The sequence below is a fragment of the Mobula birostris genome, chromosome 18, assembly GCF_030028105.1.
Source record: "Mobula birostris isolate sMobBir1 chromosome 18, sMobBir1.hap1, whole genome shotgun sequence".
Taxonomy (NCBI): Eukaryota; Metazoa; Chordata; class Chondrichthyes; order Myliobatiformes; family Myliobatidae; genus Mobula; species Mobula birostris.
Genome location: NC_092387.1, coordinates 5741234 through 5761293, shown reverse-complemented (window position 1 = coordinate 5761293; position 20060 = coordinate 5741234). Strand labels below are relative to the sequence as shown.

Below are 20060 nucleotides of genomic sequence, written 5' to 3'. Positions count from 1 at the left end.
ACAGAGTGATAGTGAGGGTGTGGGGTTTATGACAGATTGACTGACAGAGTGGTGGAGAGGGTGTGGTGTTTATGACTGTGTGACTGACAGAGTGATGGAGAGGGTGTGGGGGACATGACAATGTGAATGACAGAGTGATGGAGAGGGTGTGGGGCTTACAATAGTGTGATTGACAGAGTGATGGAGAAGGTGTGGTGCTTATGACTGTGTGACTGACAGAATGATGGAGAGGGTGTAGGGTTTAAGAGAGTCTGACTGACAGAGTGATGGAGAGGGTATGGGGTTTACAAGAGTGTGACTGACAGAGTGAGGAAGAGGGTGTGGGGTTTATGACAGTGTGACTGACTGAGCGACGGAGAGGGTGTGGGGATTATCACAGTGCCACTGACAGAGTGAGGGAGAGGGTGCGGGGTTTATGACAGAGTGAGGGAGAGGTTGTGGGGTTTATGACAGAGTGATGGGAAGGATGTGGGGTTACGACAGAGTGACTGACAGAGTGAGGGAGAGGGTGTGGGGTTTACGACAGTGTGACTGACAGAGTGAGGGAGAGGGTGTGGGGTGTACGACAGTGTGACTGACAGAGTGAGGGAGAGGGTGTGCGGTTTACGACAGTGTGACTGACAGAGTGATGAAGGGTGGTTGGTGTTTATGACGGTGTGTCTGACAGAATGATGGAGAGGGTGTGGGGTTTACGACAGTGTGACTGACAGAGTGAGGGAGAGGGTGTGGGGTGTACGACAGTGTGACTGACAGAGTGAGGGAGAGGGTGTGCGGTTTACGACAGTGTGACTGACAGAGTGATGAAGAGTGGTTGGTGTTTATGACGGTGTGTCTGACAGAATGATGGAGAGGGTGTGGGGTTTACAATAGTGTTACTGACAGAGTGAGGGAGAGGGTATGGGTTTTTGACAGTGTGACTGACAGAGTGAGGGAGAGGGTGTGGGTTTTACGACAGCGTGACTGACAGAGTGATGGAGAGGGTGTGGGATTTATGACAGTGTGACTGACAGAGTGATGGAGAGGGTGTGGGTATTACGACAGTGTGACTGACAGAGTGATGGAGAGAGGGTGGGGTCATGACAGAGTGATGGAGAGGGTGTGGCGTTTACGACAGTGTGACTGACAGAGTGATGGAGAGGGTGTGGGGTTTACAACAGTGTGACTGACAGAGTGATAGTGAGGGTGTGGGGTTTATGACAGATTGACTGACAGAGTGGTGGAGAGGGTGTGGTGTTTATGACTGTGTGACTGACAGAGTGATGGAGAGGGTGTGGGGGACATGACAATGTGAATGACAGAGTGATGAAGAGGGTGTGGGGCTTACAACAGTGTGATTGACAGAGTGATGGAGAAGGTGTGGTGTTTATGACTGTGTGACTGACAGAATGATGGAGAGGATGTGGGGTTTACGACAGTGTGAGTGACTGAGTGATGGAGAGTGTGGGGAATTTACAACAGTGTGACTGACAGAGAGATGGAGAGGGTGTGGTGTTTACGACAGTGTGACTGACAGAGTGATGGAGACGGTATGGGGTTTATGACAGTGTGACTGACAGAGTGAGGAAGAGGGTGTGGGGTTTGCGACAGTGTGACTGACAGAGTGATGGAGAGGGTATGGCGTTTATAACAGTGTGACTGACAGAGTGAGAAAGAGGGTGTGGGATTTGCGACAATGTGACTGACAGAGTGATGCAGAGGGTATGGGGTTTTTGACAGTGTGACCGACAGAGTGAGGGAGAGGATGTGGGTTTTACGACAGTGAGACTGACAGAGTGATGGAGAGGGTGGGAGAAATGTCAGCGTGACTGACAGAGTGATGGAGAGGGTGTGGGATTTATGACAGTGAGACTGACAGAGTGATGGAGAGGGTGGGAGACATGACAGTGTGACTGACAGAGTGATGGAGAGGTTGTGTGTATTACGACAGTGTGACTGACAGAGTGATGGAGAGAGGGTGGGGGACATAGAGTGATGGAGAGGGTGTGGCGTTTACAACAGTGTGACTGACAGAGTGATAGTGAGGGTGTGGGGTTTATGACAGATTGACTGACAGAGTGGTGGAGAGGGTGTGGGGTTTACGACAGTGTGACTGACAGAGTGAGGGAGAGGGTGTGGGGTGTACGACAGTGTGACTGACAGAGTGAGGGAGAGTGTGTGGGTTATACAATAGTGTGACTGACTGAGCGATGGAGAGGGTGTGGGGATTATCACAGTGTCACTGCAGAGTGAGGGAGAGGGTGTGGTGTTTACGACAGTGTGACTGACAGAGTGATGGAGAGGGTGTGCGGTTTACGACAGTGTGACTGACTGAGTGATGAAAGGTGGTTGGTGTTTATGACGGTGTGTCTGACAGAATGATGGAGAGGGTGTGGGGTTTATGACAGTCTGACTGACAGAATGATGGAGAGGATGTGGGGTTTACGACAGTGTGAGTGACTGAGTGATGGAGAGTGTGGGGGATTTACGACAGTGTGACTGACAGAGAGATGGAGAGGGTGTGGGGTTTGTGACAGTGTGACTGACAGAGTGATGTAGAGGGTATGGGGTTTAAGACAGTGTGACTGACAGAGAGATGGAGAGGGTGTGGTATTTATGACAGTGTGACTGACAGAGTGAGGAAGAGGGTGTGGTGTTTACGACAGAGTGACTGACAGAGTGATGGAGAGGGTATGGGGTTTATAACACTGTGACTGACAGAGTGAGGAAGAGGGTGTGGGGATTGCGACAGGGTGACTGACAGAGTGATGGAGAGGGTATGGCGTTTATAACAGTGTGACTCACAGAATGAGAAAGAGGGTGTGGGGTTTTTGACAGTGTGACTGACAGAGTGAGGGAGAGGGTGTGGGTTTTACGACAGCGTGACTGACAGAGTGATGGAGAGGGTGTGGGATTTATGACAGTGTGACTGACAGAGTGATGGAGAGGGTGTGGGTATTATGACAGTGTGACTGACAGAGTGACGGAGAGAGGGTGGGGGACATGACAGAGTGATGGAGAGGGTGTGGCGTTTACGACAGTGTGACTGACAGGGTGATGGATAGGGTGTGACGTTTAGAACAGTGTGACTGACAGAGTGATAGTGAGGGTGTGGGGTTTATGACAGATTGACTGACAGAGTGGTGGAGAGGGTGTGGTGTTTATGACTGTGTGACTGACAGAGTGATGGAGAGGGTGTGGGGGACATGACAATGTGAATGACAGTGATAGAGAGGGTGTGGGGCTTACAACAGTGTGATTGACAGAGTGATGGAGAAGGTGTGGTGTTTATGACTGTGTGACTGACAGAATGATGGAGAGGGTGTAGGGTTTAAGAGAGTGTGACTGACAGGGTGATGGAGAGGGTATGGGGTTTACAACAGTGTGACTGACAGAGTGATAGTGAGGGTGTGGGGTTTATGACAGATTGACTGACAGAGTGGTGGAGAGGGTGTGGTGTTTATGACTGTGTGACTGACAGAGTGATGGAGAGGTTGTGGGGGACATGACAATGTGAATGACAGAGTGATGGAGAGGGTGTGGGGCTTACAACAGTGTGATTGACAGAGTGATGGAGAAGGTGTGGTGTTTATGACTGTGTGACTGACAGAATGATGGAGAGGGTGTAGGGTTTAAGAGAGTGTGACTGACAGAGTGTTGGAGAGGGTGTGGTGTTTACGACAGTGTGACTGACAGAATGATGGAGAGGGTGTGGGGTTTACGACAGTGTGACTGACAGAGTGATGGAGAGGGTGTGGGGTTTACAACAGTGTGACTGACAGAGTGATGGAGAGGGTATGGGGTTTATAACAGTGTGACTGACAGAGTGAGGGAGAGGGTGTAGATTTTACGACAGTGTGACTGACAGAGTGATGGAGAGGGTGTGGGGTTTACGACAGTGTGACTGACAGAGTGATGGAGAGGGTGTGGGGATTATCACAGTGTCACTGACAGAGTGAGTGAGAGGGTGTGGTGTTTATGACAGTGTGACTGACAGAGTGAGGGAGTGGGTGCGGGTTTTACAACAGTGTGACTGACAGAGTGAGGGAGAGGGTGTGCAGTTTAGGACAGAGTGACTAACAGAGTGATGGAGAGGGTGTGCGGTTTACGACAGTGTGACTGACAGAGTGATGAAGAGTGGTTGGTGTTTATGACGGTGTGTCTGACAGAACGATGGAGAGGGTGTGGGGTTTATGACAGTGTGACTGACAGAATGATGGAGAGGATGTGGGGTTTACGACAGTGTGAGTGACTGAGTGATGGAGAGTGTGGGGGATTTACGACAGTTTGACTGACAGAGAGATGGAGAGGGTGTGGGGTTTGCGACAGTGTGACTGACAGAGTGAGGGAGAGGGTGTAGGTTTTACGACAGTGTGACTGACAGAGTGATGGAGAGAGGGTGGGGGACATGACAGAGTGATGGAGAGGGTGTGGCGTTTACGACAGTGTGACTGACAGGGTGATGGATAGGGTGTGACGTTTAGAACAGTGTGACTGACAGAGTGATAGTGAGGGTGTGGGGTTTATGACAGATTGACTGACAGAGTGGTGGAGAGGGTGTGGTGTTTATGACTGTGTGACTGACAGAGTGATGGAGAGGGTGTGGGGGACATGACAATGTGAATGACAGTGATAGAGAGGGTGTGGGGCTTACAACAGTGTGATTGACAGAGTGATGGAGAAGGTGTGGTGTTTATGACTGTGTGACTGACAGAATGATGGAGAGGGTGTAGGGTTTAAGAGAGTGTGACTGACAGGGTGATGGAGAGGGTATGGGGTTTACAACAGTGTGACTGACAGAGTGATAGTGAGGGTGTGGGGTTTATGACAGATTGACTGACAGAGTGGTGGAGAGGGTGTGGTGTTTATGACTGTGTGACTGACAGAGTGATGGAGAGGTTGTGGGGGACATGACAATGTGAATGACAGAGTGATGGAGAGGGTGTGGGGCTTACAACAGTGTGATTGACAGAGTGATGGAGAAGGTGTGGTGTTTATGACTGTGTGACTGACAGAATGATGGAGAGGGTGTAGGGTTTAAGAGAGTGTGACTGACAGAGTGTTGGAGAGGGTGTGGTGTTTACGACAGTGTGACTGACAGAATGATGGAGAGGGTGTGGGGTTTACGACAGTGTGACTGACAGAGTGATGGAGAGGGTGTGGGATTTACAACAGTGTGACTGACAGAGTGATGGAGAGGGTGTGGGGTTTACGACAGTGTGACTGACAGAGTGATGGAGAGGTTGTGGTGTTTACGACAGTGTGACTGACAGAGTGATGGAGAGGGTATGGGGTTTATAACAGTGTGACTGACAGAGTGAGGGAGAGGGTGTAGGTTTTACGACAGTGTGACTGACAGAGTGATGGAGAGGGTGTGGGGTTTACGACAGTGTGACTGACAGAGTGATGGAGAGGGTGTGGGGATTATCACAGTGTCACTGACAGAGTGAGTGAGAGGGTGTGGTGTTTATGACAGTGTGACTGACAGAGTGAGGGAGTGGGTGCGGGTTTTACAACAGTGTGACTGACAGAGTGATGGAGAGGGTGTGCGGTTTACGACAGTGTGACTGACAGAGTGATGAAGAGTGGTTGGTGTTTATGACGGTGTGTCTGACAGAACGATGGAGAGGGTGTGGGGTTTATGACAGTGTGACTGACAGAATGATGGAGAGGATGTGGGGTTTACGACAGTGTGAGTGACTGAGTGATGGAGAGTGTGGGGGATTTACGACAGTTTGACTGACAGAGAGATGGAGAGGGTGTGGGGTTTGCGACAGTGTGAATGACAGAGTGATGGAGAGGGTATGGGGTTTATGACAGTGTGACTGACAGAGTGATGGAGAGGGTGTGGTGTTTGCGACAGTGTGACTGACAGAGTGATGGAGAGGGTATGGCGTTTATAACAGTGTGACTGACAGAGTGAGAAAGAGGGTGTGGGATTTGCGACAGTGTGACTGACAGAGTGATGCAGAGGGTATGGGGTTTTTGACAGTGTGACTGACAGAGTGAGGGAGAGTGTGTGGGTTTTACGACAGCGTGACTGACAAAGTGATGGAGAGGGTGTGGTGTTTACGACAGTGTGACTGACAGAGTGATGGAGACGGTATGGGGTTTATGACAGTGTGACTGACAGAGTGAGGAAGAGGGTGTGGGGTTTGCGACAGTGTGACTGACAGAGTGATGGAGAGGGTATGGCGTTTATAACAGTGTGACTGACAGAGTGAGAAAGAGGGTGTGGGATTTGCGACAGTGTGACTGACAGAGTGATGCAGAGGGTATGGGGTTTTTGACAGTGTGACCGACAGAGTGAGGGAGAGGGTGTGGGTTTTACGACAGCGTGACTGACAGAGTGATGGAGAGGGTGTGGGATTTATGACAGTGAGACTGACAGAGTGATGGAGAGGGTGGGAGAAATGTCAGCGTGACTGACAGAGTGATGGAGAGGGTGTGGGATTTATGACAGTGAGACTGACAGAGTGATGGAGAGGGTGGGAGACATGACAGTGTGACTGACAGAGTGATGGAGAGAGGGTGGGGGACATAGAGTGATGGAGAGGGTGTGGCGTTTACAACAGTGTGACTGACAGAGTGATAGTGAGGGTGTGGGGTTTATGACAGATTGACTGACAGAGTGGTGGAGAGGGTGTGGGGTTTACGACAGTGTGACTGACAGAGTGAGGGAGAGGGTGTGGGGTGTACGACAGTGTGACTGACAGAGTGAGGGAGAGTGTGTGGGTTATACAATAGTGTGACTGACTGAGCGATGGAGAGGGTGTGGGGATTATCACAGTGTCACTGCAGAGTGAGGGAGAGGGTGTGGTGTTTACGACAGTGTGACTGACAGAGTGATGGAGAGGGTGTGCGGTTTACGACAGTGTGACTGACTGAGTGATGAAAGGTGGTTGGTGTTTATGACGGTGTGTCTGACAGAATGATGGAGAGGGTGTGGGGTTTATGACAGTCTGACTGACAGAATGATGGAGAGGATGTGGGGTTTACGACAGTGTGAGTGACTGAGTGATGGAGAGTGTGGGGGATTTACGACAGTGTGACTGACAGAGAGATGGAGAGGGTGTGGGGTTTGTGACAGTGTGACTGACAGAGTGATGTAGAGGGTATGGGGTTTAAGACAGTGTGACTGACAGAGAGATGGAGAGGGTGTGGTATTTATGACAGTGTGACTGACAGAGTGAGGAAGAGGGTGTGGTGTTTACGACAGAGTGACTGACAGAGTGATGGAGAGGGTATGGGGTTTATAACACTGTGACTGACAGAGTGAGGAAGAGGGTGTGGGGATTGCGACAGGGTGACTGACAGAGTGATGGAGAGGGTATGGCGTTTATAACAGTGTGACTCACAGAATGAGAAAGAGGGTATGGGGTTTTTGACAGTGTGACTGACAGAGTGAGGGAGAGGGTGTGGGTTTTACGACAGCGTGACTGACAGAGTGATGGAGACGGTGTGGGATTTATGACAGTGTGACTGACAGAGTGATGGAGAGGGTGTGGGTATTATGACAGTGTGACTGACAGAGTGACGGAGAGAGGGTGGGGGACATGACAGAGTGATGGAGAGGGTGTGGCGTTTACGACAGTGTGACTGACAGGGTGATGGATAGGGTGTGACGTTTAGAACAGTGTGACTGACAGAGTGATAGTGAGGGTGTGGGGTTTATGACAGATTGACTGACAGAGTGGTGGAGAGGGTGTGGTGTTTATGACTGTGTGACTGACAGAGTGATGGAGAGGGTGTGGGGGACATGACAATGTGAATGACAGTGATAGAGAGGGTGTGGGGCTTACAACAGTGTGATTGACAGAGTGATGGAGAAGGTGTGGTGTTTATGACTGTGTGACTGACAGAATGATGGAGAGGGTGTAGGGTTTAAGAGAGTGTGACTGACAGGGTGATGGAGAGGGTATGGGGTTTACAACAGTGTGACTGACAGAGTGATAGTGAGGGTGTGGGGTTTATGACAGATTGACTGACAGAGTGGTGGAGAGGGTGTGGTGTTTATGACTGTGTGACTGACAGAGTGATGGAGAGGTTGTGGGGGACATGACAATGTGAATGACAGAGTGATGGAGAGGGTGTGGGGCTTACAACAGTGTGATTGACAGAGTGATGGAGAAGGTGTGGTGTTTATGACTGTGTGACTGACAGAATGATGGAGAGGGTGTAGGGTTTAAGAGAGTGTGACTGACAGAGTGTTGGAGAGGGTGTGGTGTTTACGACAGTGTGACTGACAGAATGATGGAGAGGGTGTGGGGTTTACGACAGTGTGACTGACAGAGTGATGGAGAGGGTGTGGGGTTTACAACAGTGTGACTGACAGAGTGATGGAGAGGGTACGGGGTTTATAACAGTGTGACTGACAGAGTGAGGGAGAGGGTGTAGGTTTTACGACAGTGTGACTGACAGAGTGATGGAGAGGGTTTGGGGTTTACGACAGTGTGACTGACAGAGTGATGGAGAGGGTGTGGGGATTATCACAGTGTCACTGACAGAGTGAGTGAGAGGGTGTGGTGTTTATGACAGTGTGACTGACAGAGTGAGAAAGAGGGTGTGGGATTTGCGACAGTGTGACTGACAGAGTGATGCAGAGGGTATGGGGTTTTTGACAGTGTGACTGACAGAGTGAGGGAGAGTGTGTGGGTTTTACGACAGCGTGACTGACAGAGTGATGGAGATGGTGTGGGATTTATGACAGTGAGACTGACAGAGTGATGGAGAGGGTGGGAGACATGACAGTGTGACTGACAGGGTGATGGAGAGGGTGTAGGGTTTACGACAGTGTTACAGAGTGATGGAGAGGGTGTGGGATTTACGGTAGTGTGACTGACAGGGTGATGGGGAGGTTGTGGTGTTTATGACAGTGTGACGGACAGAGTGATGGCGAGGGTGTGGGGTTTACAACAGTGTGACTGACAGAGTGATGGAGAGGGTGTGAGGTTTACAACAGTGTGACTGACAGAGTGATAGCGAGGGTGTGGGGTTTATGACAGATTGACTGACAGAGTGGTGGAGAGGGTGTGGTGTTTATGACTGTGTGACTGACAGAGTGATGGAGAGGGTGTGGGGGACATGACAATGTGAATGACAGAGTGATAGAGAGGGTGTGGGGCTTACAACAGTGTGATTGACAGAGTGATGGAGAAGGTGTGGTGTTTATGACTGTGTGACTGACAGAATGATGGAGAGGGTGTAGGGTTTAAGGGAGTGTGACTGACAGGGTGATGGAGAGGGTATGGGGTTTACAACAGTGTGACTGACAGAGTGATAGTGAGGGTGTGGGGTTTATGACAAATTGACTGACAGAGTGATGGAGAGGGTATGGCGTTTATAACAGTGTGACTGACAGAGTGAGAAAGAGGGTGTGGGATTTGCGACAATGTGACTGACAGAGTGATGCAGAGGGTATGGGGTTTTTGACAGTGTGACCGACAGAGTGAGTGAGAGGGTGTGGGTTTTACGACAGCGTGACTGACAGAGTGATGGAGAGGGTGTGGGATTTATGACAGTGAGACTGACAGAGTGATGGAGAGGGTGGGAGAAATGTCAGCGTGACTGACAGAGTGATGGAGAGGGTGTGGGATTTATGACAGTGAGACTGACAGAGTGATGGAGAGGGTGGGAGACATGACAGTGTGACTGACAGAGTGATGGAGAGGTTGTGTGTATTACGACAGTGTGACTGACAGAGTGATGGAGAGAGGGTGGGGGACATGACAGAGTGATGGAGAGGGTGTAGCGTTTACAACAGTGTGACTGACAGAGTGATAGTGAGGGTGTGGGGTTTATGACAGATTGACTGACAGAGTGGTGGAGAGGGTGTGGGGTTTACGACAGTGTGACTGACAGAGTGAGGGAGAGGGTGTGGGGTGTACGACAGTGTGACTGACAGAGTGAGGGAGAGTGTGTGGGTTATACAATAGTGTGACTGACTGAGCGATGGAGAGGGTGTGGGGATTATCACAGTGTCACTGACAGAGTGAGGGAGAGGGTGTGGTGTTTACGACAGTGTGAGTGACTGAGTGATGGAGAGTGTGGGGGATTTACAACAGTGTGACTGACAGAGAGATGGAGAGGGTGTGGGGTTTGCGACAGGGTGACTGACAGAGTGATGTAGAGGTTATGGGGTTTACGACAGTGTGACTGACAGAGTGATGGAGAGGGTATGGGGTTTATAACAGTGTGACTGACAGAGTGAGGGAGAGGGTGTAGATTTTACGACAGTGTGACTGACAGAGTGATGGAGAGGGTGTGGGGTTTACGACAGTGTGACTGACAGAGTGATGGAGAGGGTGTGGGGATTATCACAGTGTCACTGACAGAGTGAGTGAGAGGGTGTGGTGTTTATGACAGTGTGACTGACAGAGTGAGGGAGTGGGTGCGGGTTTTACAACAGTGTGACTGACAGAGTGAGGGAGAGGGTGTGCAGTTTAGGACAGAGTGACTAACAGAGTGATGGAGAGGGTGTGCGGTTTACGACAGTGTGACTGACAGAGTGATGAAGAGTGGTTGGTGTTTATGACGGTGTGTCTGACAGAACGATGGAGAGGGTGTGGGGTTTATGACAGTGTGACTGACAGAATGATGGAGAGGATGTGGGGTTTACGACAGTGTGAGTGACTGAGTGATGGAGAGTGTGGGGGATTTACGACAGTTTGACTGACAGAGAGATGGAGAGGGTGTGGGGTTTGCGACAGTGTGACTGACAGAGTGAGGGAGAGGGTGTAGGTTTTACGACAGTGTGACTGACAGAGTGATGGAGAGAGGGTGGGGGACATGACAGAGTGATGGAGAGGGTGTGGCGTTTACGACAGTGTGACTGACAGGGTGATGGATAGGGTGTGACGTTTAGAACAGTGTGACTGACAGAGTGATAGTGAGGGTGTGGGGTTTATGACAGATTGACTGACAGAGTGGTGGAGAGGGTGTGGTGTTTATGACTGTGTGACTGACAGAGTGATGGAGAGGGTGTGGGGGACATGACAATGTGAATGACAGTGATAGAGAGGGTGTGGGGCTTACAACAGTGTGATTGACAGAGTGATGGAGAAGGTGTGGTGTTTATGACTGTGTGACTGACAGAATGATGGAGAGGGTGTAGGGTTTAAGAGAGTGTGACTGACAGGGTGATGGAGAGGGTATGGGGTTTACAACAGTGTGACTGACAGAGTGATAGTGAGGGTGTGGGGTTTATGACAGATTGACTGACAGAGTGGTGGAGAGGGTGTGGTGTTTATGACTGTGTGACTGACAGAGTGATGGAGAGGTTGTGGGGGACATGACAATGTGAATGACAGAGTGATGGAGAGGGTGTGGGGCTTACAACAGTGTGATTGACAGAGTGATGGAGAAGGTGTGGTGTTTATGACTGTGTGACTGACAGAATGATGGAGAGGGTGTAGGGTTTAAGAGAGTGTGACTGACAGAGTGTTGGAGAGGGTGTGGTGTTTACGACAGTGTGACTGACAGAATGATGGAGAGGGTGTGGGGTTTACGACAGTGTGACTGACAGAGTGATGGAGAGGGTGTGGGGTTTACAACAGTGTGACTGACAGAGTGATGGAGAGGGTATGGGGTTTATAACAGTGTGACTGACAGAGTGAGGGAGAGGGTGTAGGTTTTACGACAGTGTGACTGACAGAGTGATGGAGAGGGTTTGGGGTTTACGACAGTGTGACTGACAGAGTGATGGAGAGGGTGTGGGGATTATCACAGTGTCACTGACAGAGTGAGTGAGAGGGTGTGGTGTTTATGACAGTGTGACTGACAGAGTGAGGGAGTGGGTGCGGGTTTTACAACAGTGTGACTGACAGAGTGATGGAGAGGGTGTGCGGTTTACGACAGTGTGACTGACAGAGTGATGAAGAGTGGTTGGTGTTTATGACGGTGTGTCTGACAGAACGATGGAGAGGGTGTGGGGTTTATGACAGTGTGACTGACAGAATGATGGAGAGGATGTGGGGTTTACGACAGTGTGAGTGACTGAGTGATGGAGAGTGTGGGGGATTTACGACAGTTTGACTGACAGAGAGATGGAGAGGGTGTGGGGTTTGCGACAGTGTGAATGACAGAGTGATGGAGAGGGTATGGGGTTTATGACAGTGTGACTGACAGAGTGATGGAGAGGGTGTGGTGTTTGCGACAGTGTGACTGACAGAGTGATGGAGAGGGTATGGCGTTTATAACAGTGTGACTGACAGAGTGAGAAAGAGGGTGTGGGATTTGCGACAGTGTGACTGACAGAGTGATGCAGAGGGTATGGGGTTTTTGACAGTGTGACTGACAGAGTGAGGGAGAGTGTGTGGGTTTTACGACAGCGTGACTGACAAAGTGATGGAGAGGGTGTGGTGTTTACGACAGTGTGACTGACAGAGTGATGGAGACGGTATGGGGTTTATGACAGTGTGACTGACAGAGTGAGGAAGAGGGTGTGGGGTTTGCGACAGTGTGACTGACAGAGTGATGGAGAGGGTATGGCGTTTATAACAGTGTGACTGACAGAGTGAGAAAGAGGGTGTGGGATTTGCGACAGTGTGACTGACAGAGTGATGCAGAGGGTATGGGGTTTTTGACAGTGTGACCGACAGAGTGAGGGAGAGGGTGTGGGTTTTACGACAGCGTGACTGACAGAGTGATGGAGAGGGTGTGGGATTTATGACAGTGAGACTGACAGAGTGATGGAGAGGGTGGGAGAAATGTCAGCGTGACTGACAGAGTGATGGAGAGGGTGTGGGATTTATGACAGTGAGACTGACAGAGTGATGGAGAGGGTGGGAGACATGACAGTGTGACTGACAGAGTGATGGAGAGGTTGTGTGTATTACGACAGTGTGACTGACAGAGTGATGGAGAGAGGGTGGGGGACATGACAGAGTGATGGAGAGGGTGTGGCGTTTACAACAGTGTGACTGACAGAGTGATAGTGAGGGTGTGGGGTTTATGACAGATTGACTGACAGAGTGGTGGAGAGGGTGTGGGGTTTACGACAGTGTGACTGACAGAGTGAGGGAGAGGGTGTGGGGTGTACGACAGTGTGACTGACAGAGTGAGGGAGAGTGTGTGGGTTATACAATAGTGTGACTGACTGAGCGATGGAGAGGGTGTGGGGATTATCACAGTGTCACTGCAGAGTGAGGGAGAGGGTGTGGTGTTTACGACAGTGTGACTGACAGAGTGATGGAGAGGGTGTGCGGTTTACGACAGTGTGACTGACTGAGTGATGAAAGGTGGTTGGTGTTTATGACGGTGTGTCTGACAGAATGATGGAGAGGGTGTGGGGTTTATGACAGTCTGACTGACAGAATGATGGAGAGGATGTGGGGTTTACGACAGTGTGAGTGACTGAGTGATGGAGAGTGTGGGGGATTTACGACAGTGTGACTGACAGAGAGATGGAGAGGGTGTGGGGTTTGTGACAGTGTGACTGACAGAGTGATGTAGAGGGTATGGGGTTTAAGACAGTGTGACTGACAGAGAGATGGAGAGGGTGTGGTATTTATGACAGTGTGACTGACAGAGTGATGGAGAGGGTGTGGGTATTATGACAGTGTGACTGACAGAGTGACGGAGAGAGGGTGGGGGACATGACAGAGTGATGGAGAGGGTGTGGCGTTTACGACAGTGTGACTGACAGGGTGATGGATAGGGTGTGACGTTTAGAACAGTGTGACTGACAGAGTGATAGTGAGGGTGTGGGGTTTATGACAGATTGACTGACAGAGTGGTGGAGAGGGTGTGGTGTTTATGACTGTGTGACTGACAGAGTGATGGAGAGGGTGTGGGGGACATGACAATGTGAATGACAGTGATAGAGAGGGTGTGGGGCTTACAACAGTGTGATTGACAGAGTGATGGAGAAGGTGTGGTGTTTATGACTGTGTGACTGACAGAATGATGGAGAGGGTGTAGGGTTTAAGAGAGTGTGACTGACAGGGTGATGGAGAGGGTATGGGGTTTACAACAGTGTGACTGACAGAGTGATAGTGAGGGTGTGGGGTTTATGACAGATTGACTGACAGAGTGGTGGAGAGGGTGTGGTGTTTATGACTGTGTGACTGACAGAGTGATGGAGAGGTTGTGGAGGACATGACAATGTGAATGACAGAGTGATGGAGAGGGTGTGGGGCTTACAACAGTGTGATTGACAGAGTGATGGAGAAGGTGTGGTGTTTATGACTGTGTGACTGACAGAATGATGGAGAGGGTGTAGGGTTTAAGAGAGTGTGACTGACAGAGTGTTGGAGAGGGTGTGGTGTTTACAACAGTGTGACTGACAGAATGATGGAGAGGGTGTGGGGTTTACGACAGTGTGACTGACAGAGTGATGGAGAGGGTGTGGGGTTTACAACAGTGTGACTGACAGAGTGATGGAGAGGGTATGGGGTTTATAACAGTGTGACTGACAGAGTGAGGGAGAGGGTGTAGGTTTTACGACAGTGTGACTGACAGAGTGATGGAGAGGGTTTGGGGTTTACGACAGTGTGACTGACAGAGTGATGGAGAGGGTGTGGGGATTATCACAGTGTCACTGACAGAGTGAGTGAGAGGGTGTGGTGTTTATGACAGTGTGACTGACAGAGTGAGGGAGTGGGTGCGGGTTTTACAACAGTGTGACTGACAGAGTGATGGAGAGGGTGTGCGGTTTACGACAGTGTGACTGACAGAGTGATGAAGAGTGGTTGGTGTTTATGACGGTGTGTCTGACAGAACGATGGAGAGGGTGTGGGGTTTATGACAGTGTGACTGACAGAATGATGGAGAGGATGTGGGGTTTACGACAGTGTGAGTGACTGAGTGATGGAGAGTGTGGGGGATTTACGACAGTTTGACTGACAGAGAGATGGAGAGGGTGTGGGGTTTGCGACAGTGTGAATGACAGAGTGATGGAGAGGGTATGGGGTTTATGACAGTGTGACTGACAGAGTGATGGAGAGGGTGTGGTGTTTGCGACAGTGTGACTGACAGAGTGATGGAGAGGGTATGGCGTTTATAACAGTGTGACTGACAGAGTGAGAAAGAGGGTGTGGGATTTGCGACAGTGTGACTGACAGAGTGATGGAGATGGTGTGGGATTTATGACAGTGAGACTGACAGAGTGATGGAGAGGGTGGGAGACATGACAGTGTGACTGACAGGGTGATGGAGAGGGTGTAGGGTTTACGACAGTGTTACAGAGTGATGGAGAGGGTGTGGGATTTACGGTAGTGTGACTGACAGGGTGATGGGGAGGTTGTGGTGTTTATGACAGTGTGACGGACAGAGTGATGGCGAGGGTGTGGGGTTTACAACAGTGTGACTGACAGAGTGATGGAGAGGGTGTGGGGTTTACAACAGTGTGACTGACAGAGTGATAGCGAGGGTGTGGGGTTTATGACAGATTGACTGACAGAGTGGTGGAGAGGGTGTGGTGTTTATGACTGTGTGACTGACAGAGTGATGGAGAGGGTGTGGGGGACATGACAATGTGAATGACAGAGTGATAGAGAGGGTGTGGGGCTTACAACAGTGTGATTGACAGAGTGATGGAGAAGGTGTGGTGTTTATGACTGTGTGACTGACAGAATGATGGAGAGGGTGTAGGGTTTAAGGGAGTGTGACTGACAGGGTGATGGAGAGGGTATGGGGTTTACAACAGTGTGACTGACAGAGTGATAGTGAGGGTGTGGGGTTTATGACAAATTGACTGACAGAGTGATGGAGAGGGTATGGCGTTTATAACAGTGTGACTGACAGAGTGAGAAAGAGGGTGTGGGATTTGCGACAATGTGACTGACAGAGTGATGCAGAGGGTATGGGGTTTTTGACAGTGTGACCGACAGAGTGAGTGAGAGGGTGTGGGTTTTACGACAGCGTGACTGACAGAGTGATGGAGAGGGTGTGGGATTTATGACAGTGAGACTGACAGAGTGATGGAGAGGGTGGGAGAAATGTCAGCGTGACTGACAGAGTGATGGAGAGGGTGTGGGATTTATGACAGTGAGACTGACAGAGTGATGGAGAGGGTGGGAGACATGACAGTGTGACTGACAGAGTGATGGAGAGGTTGTGTGTATTACGACAGTGTGACTGACAGAGTGATGGAGAGAGGGTGGGGGACATGACAGAGTGATGGAGAGGGTGTAGCGTTTACAACAGTGTGACTGACAGAGTGATAGTGAGGGTGTGGGGTTTATGACAGATTGACTGACAGAGTGGTGGAGAGGGTGTGGGGTTTACGACAGTGTGACTGACAGAGTGAGGGAGAGGGTGTGGGGTGTACGACAGTGTGACTGACAGAGTGAGGGAGAGTGTGTGGGTTATACAATAGTGTGACTGACTGAGCGATGGAGAGGGTGTGGGGATTATCACAGTGTCACTGACAGAGTGAGGGAGAGGGTGTGGTGTTTACGACAGTGTGAGTGACTGAGTGATGGAGAGTGTGGGGGATTTACAACAGTGTGACTGACAGAGAGATGGAGAGGGTGTGGGGTTTGCGACAGGGTGACTGACAGAGTGACGGAGAGAGGGTGGGGGACATGACAGAGTGATGGAGAGGGTGTGGCGTTTACGACAGTGTGACTGACAGGGTGATGGATAGGGTGTGACGTTTAGAACAGTGTGACTGACAGAGTGATAGTGAGGGTGTGGGGTTTATGACAGATTGACTGACAGAGTGGTGGAGAGGGTGTGGTGTTTATGACTGTGTGACTGACAGAGTGATGGAGAGGGTGTGGGGGACATGACAATGTGAATGACAGTGATAGAGAGGGTGTGGGGCTTACAACAGTGTGATTGACAGAGTGATGGAGAAGGTGTGGTGTTTATGACTGTGTGACTGACAGAATGATGGAGAGGGTGTAGGGTTTAAGAGAGTGTGACTGACAGGGTGATGGAGAGGGTATGGGGTTTACAACAGTGTGACTGACAGAGTGATAGTGAGGGTGTGGGGTTTATGACAGATTGACTGACAGAGTGGTGGAGAGGGTGTGGTGTTTATGACTGTGTGACTGACAGAGTGATGGAGAGGTTGTGGAGGACATGACAATGTGAATGACAGAGTGATGGAGAGGGTGTGGGGCTTACAACAGTGTGATTGACAGAGTGATGGAGAAGGTGTGGTGTTTATGACTGTGTGACTGACAGAATGATGGAGAGGGTGTAGGGTTTAAGAGAGTGTGACTGACAGAGTGTTGGAGAGGGTGTGGTGTTTACAACAGTGTGACTGACAGAATGATGGAGAGGGTGTGGGGTTTACGACAGTGTGACTGACAGAGTGATGGAGAGGGTGTGGGGTTTACAACAGTGTGACTGACAGAGTGATGGAGAGGGTATGGGGTTTATAACAGTGTGACTGACAGAGTGAGGGAGAGGGTGTAGGTTTTACGACAGTGTGACTGACAGAGTGATGGAGAGGGTTTGGGGTTTACGACAGTGTGACTGACAGAGTGATGGAGAGGGTGTGGGGATTATCACAGTGTCACTGACAGAGTGAGTGAGAGGGTGTGGTGTTTATGACAGTGTGACTGACAGAGTGAGGGAGTGGGTGCGGGTTTTACAACAGTGTGACTGACAGAGTGATGGAGAGGGTGTGCGGTTTACGACAGTGTGACTGACAGAGTGATGAAGAGTGGTTGGTGTTTATGACGGTGTGTCTGACAGAACGATGGAGAGGGTGTGGGGTTTATGACAGTGTGACTGACAGAATGATGGAGAGGATGTGGGGTTTACGACAGTGTGAGTGACTGAGTGATGGAGAGTGTGGGGGATTTACGACAGTTTGACTGACAGAGAGATGGAGAGGGTGTGGGGTTTGCGACAGTGTGAATGACAGAGTGATGGAGAGGGTATGGGGTTTATGACAGTGTGACTGACAGAGTGATGGAGAGGGTGTGGTGTTTGCGACAGTGTGACTGACAGAGTGATGGAGAGGGTATGGCGTTTATAACAGTGTGACTGACAGAGTGAGAAAGAGGGTGTGGGATTTGCGACAGTGTGACTGACAGAGTGATGGAGATGGTGTGGGATTTATGACAGTGAGACTGACAGAGTGATGGAGAGGGTGGGAGACATGACAGTGTGACTGACAGGGTGATGGAGAGGGTGTAGGGTTTACGACAGTGTTACAGAGTGATGGAGAGGGTGTGGGATTTACGGTAGTGTGACTGACAGGGTGATGGGGAGGTTGTGGTGTTTATGACAGTGTGACGGACAGAGTGATGGCGAGGGTGTGGGGTTTACAACAGTGTGACTGACAGAGTGATGGAGAGGGTGTGGGGTTTACAACAGTGTGACTGACAGAGTGATAGCGAGGGTGTGGGGTTTATGACAGATTGACTGACAGAGTGGTGGAGAGGGTGTGGTGTTTATGACTGTGTGACTGACAGAGTGATGGAGAGGGTGTGGGGGACATGACAATGTGAATGACAGAGTGATAGAGAGGGTGTGGGGCTTACAACAGTGTGATTGACAGAGTGATGGAGAAGGTGTGGTGTTTATGACTGTGTGACTGACAGAATGATGGAGAGGGTGTAGGGTTTAAGGGAGTGTGACTGACAGGGTGATGGAGAGGGTATGGGGTTTACAACAGTGTGACTGACAGAGTGATAGTGAGGGTGTGGGGTTTATGACAAATTGACTGACAGAGTGATGGAGAGGGTATGGCGTTTATAACAGTGTGACTGACAGAGTGAGAAAGAGGGTGTGGGATTTGCGACAATGTGACTGACAGAGTGATGCAGAGGGTATGGGGTTTTTGACAGTGTGACCGACAGAGTGAGTGAGAGGGTGTGGGTTTTACGACAGCGTGACTGACAGAGTGATGGAGAGGGTGTGGGATTTATGACAGTGAGACTGACAGAGTGATGGAGAGGGTGGGAGAAATGTCAGCGTGACTGACAGAGTGATGGAGAGGGTGTGGGATTTATGACAGTGAGACTGACAGAGTGATGGAGAGGGTGGGAGACATGACAGTGTGACTGACAGAGTGATGGAGAGGTTGTGTGTATTACGACAGTGTGACTGACAGAGTGATGGAGAGAGGGTGGGGGACATGACAGAGTGATGGAGAGGGTGTAGCGTTTACAACAGTGTGACTGACAGAGTGATAGTGAGGGTGTGGGGTTTATGACAGATTGACTGACAGAGTGGTGGAGAGGGTGTGGGGTTTACGACAGTGTGACTGACAGAGTGAGGGAGAGGGTGTGGGGTGTACGACAGTGTGACTGACAGAGTGAGGGAGAGTGTGTGGGTTATACAATAGTGTGACTGACTGAGCGATGGAGAGGGTGTGGGGATTATCACAGTGTCACTGACAGAGTGAGGGAGAGGGTGTGGTGTTTACGACAGTGTGAGTGACTGAGTGATGGAGAGTGTGGGGGATTTACAACAGTGTGACTGACAGAGAGATGGAGAGGGTGTGGGGTTTGCGACAGGGTGACTGACAGAGTGATGTAGAGGTTATGGGGTTTAAGACAGTGTGACTGACAGAGTGATGGAGAGGGTGTGGTGTTTACGACAGTGTGACTGACAGAGTGATGGAGACGGTATGGGGTTTATGACAGTGTGACTGACAGAGTGAGGAAGAGGGTGTGGGGTTTGCGACAGTGTGACTGACAGAGTGATGGAGAGGGTATGGCGTTTATAACAGTGTGACTGACAGAGTGAGAAAGAGGGTGTGGGATTTGCGACAGTGTGACTGACAGAGTGATGCAGAGGGTATGGGGTTTTTGACAGTGTGACCGACAGAGTGAGGGAGAGGGTGTGGGTTTTACGACAGCGTGACTGACAGAGTGATGGAGAGGGTGTGGGATTTATGACAGTGAGACTGACAGAGTGATGGAGAGGGTGGGAGAAATGTCAGCGTGACTGACAGAGTGATGGAGAGGGTGTGGGATTTATGACAGTGAGACTGACAGAGTGATGGAGAGGGTGGGAGACATGACAGTGTGACTGACAGAGTGATGGAGAGAGGGTGGGGGACATAGAGTGATGGAGAGGGTGTGGCGTTTACAACAGTGTGACTGACAGAGTGATAGTGAGGGTGTGGGGTTTATGACAGATTGACTGACAGAGTGGTGGAGAGGGTGTGGGGTTTA

General features: G+C 50.5%; 1 pseudogene; it reads left to right on the top strand.

Annotated features, from left to right (window-relative positions):
* LOC140212237 (sin3 histone deacetylase corepressor complex component SDS3 pseudogene) overlaps positions 1-20060 on the top strand; it is a 193458-nt pseudogene that overhangs the window by 28176 nt on the left and 145222 nt on the right.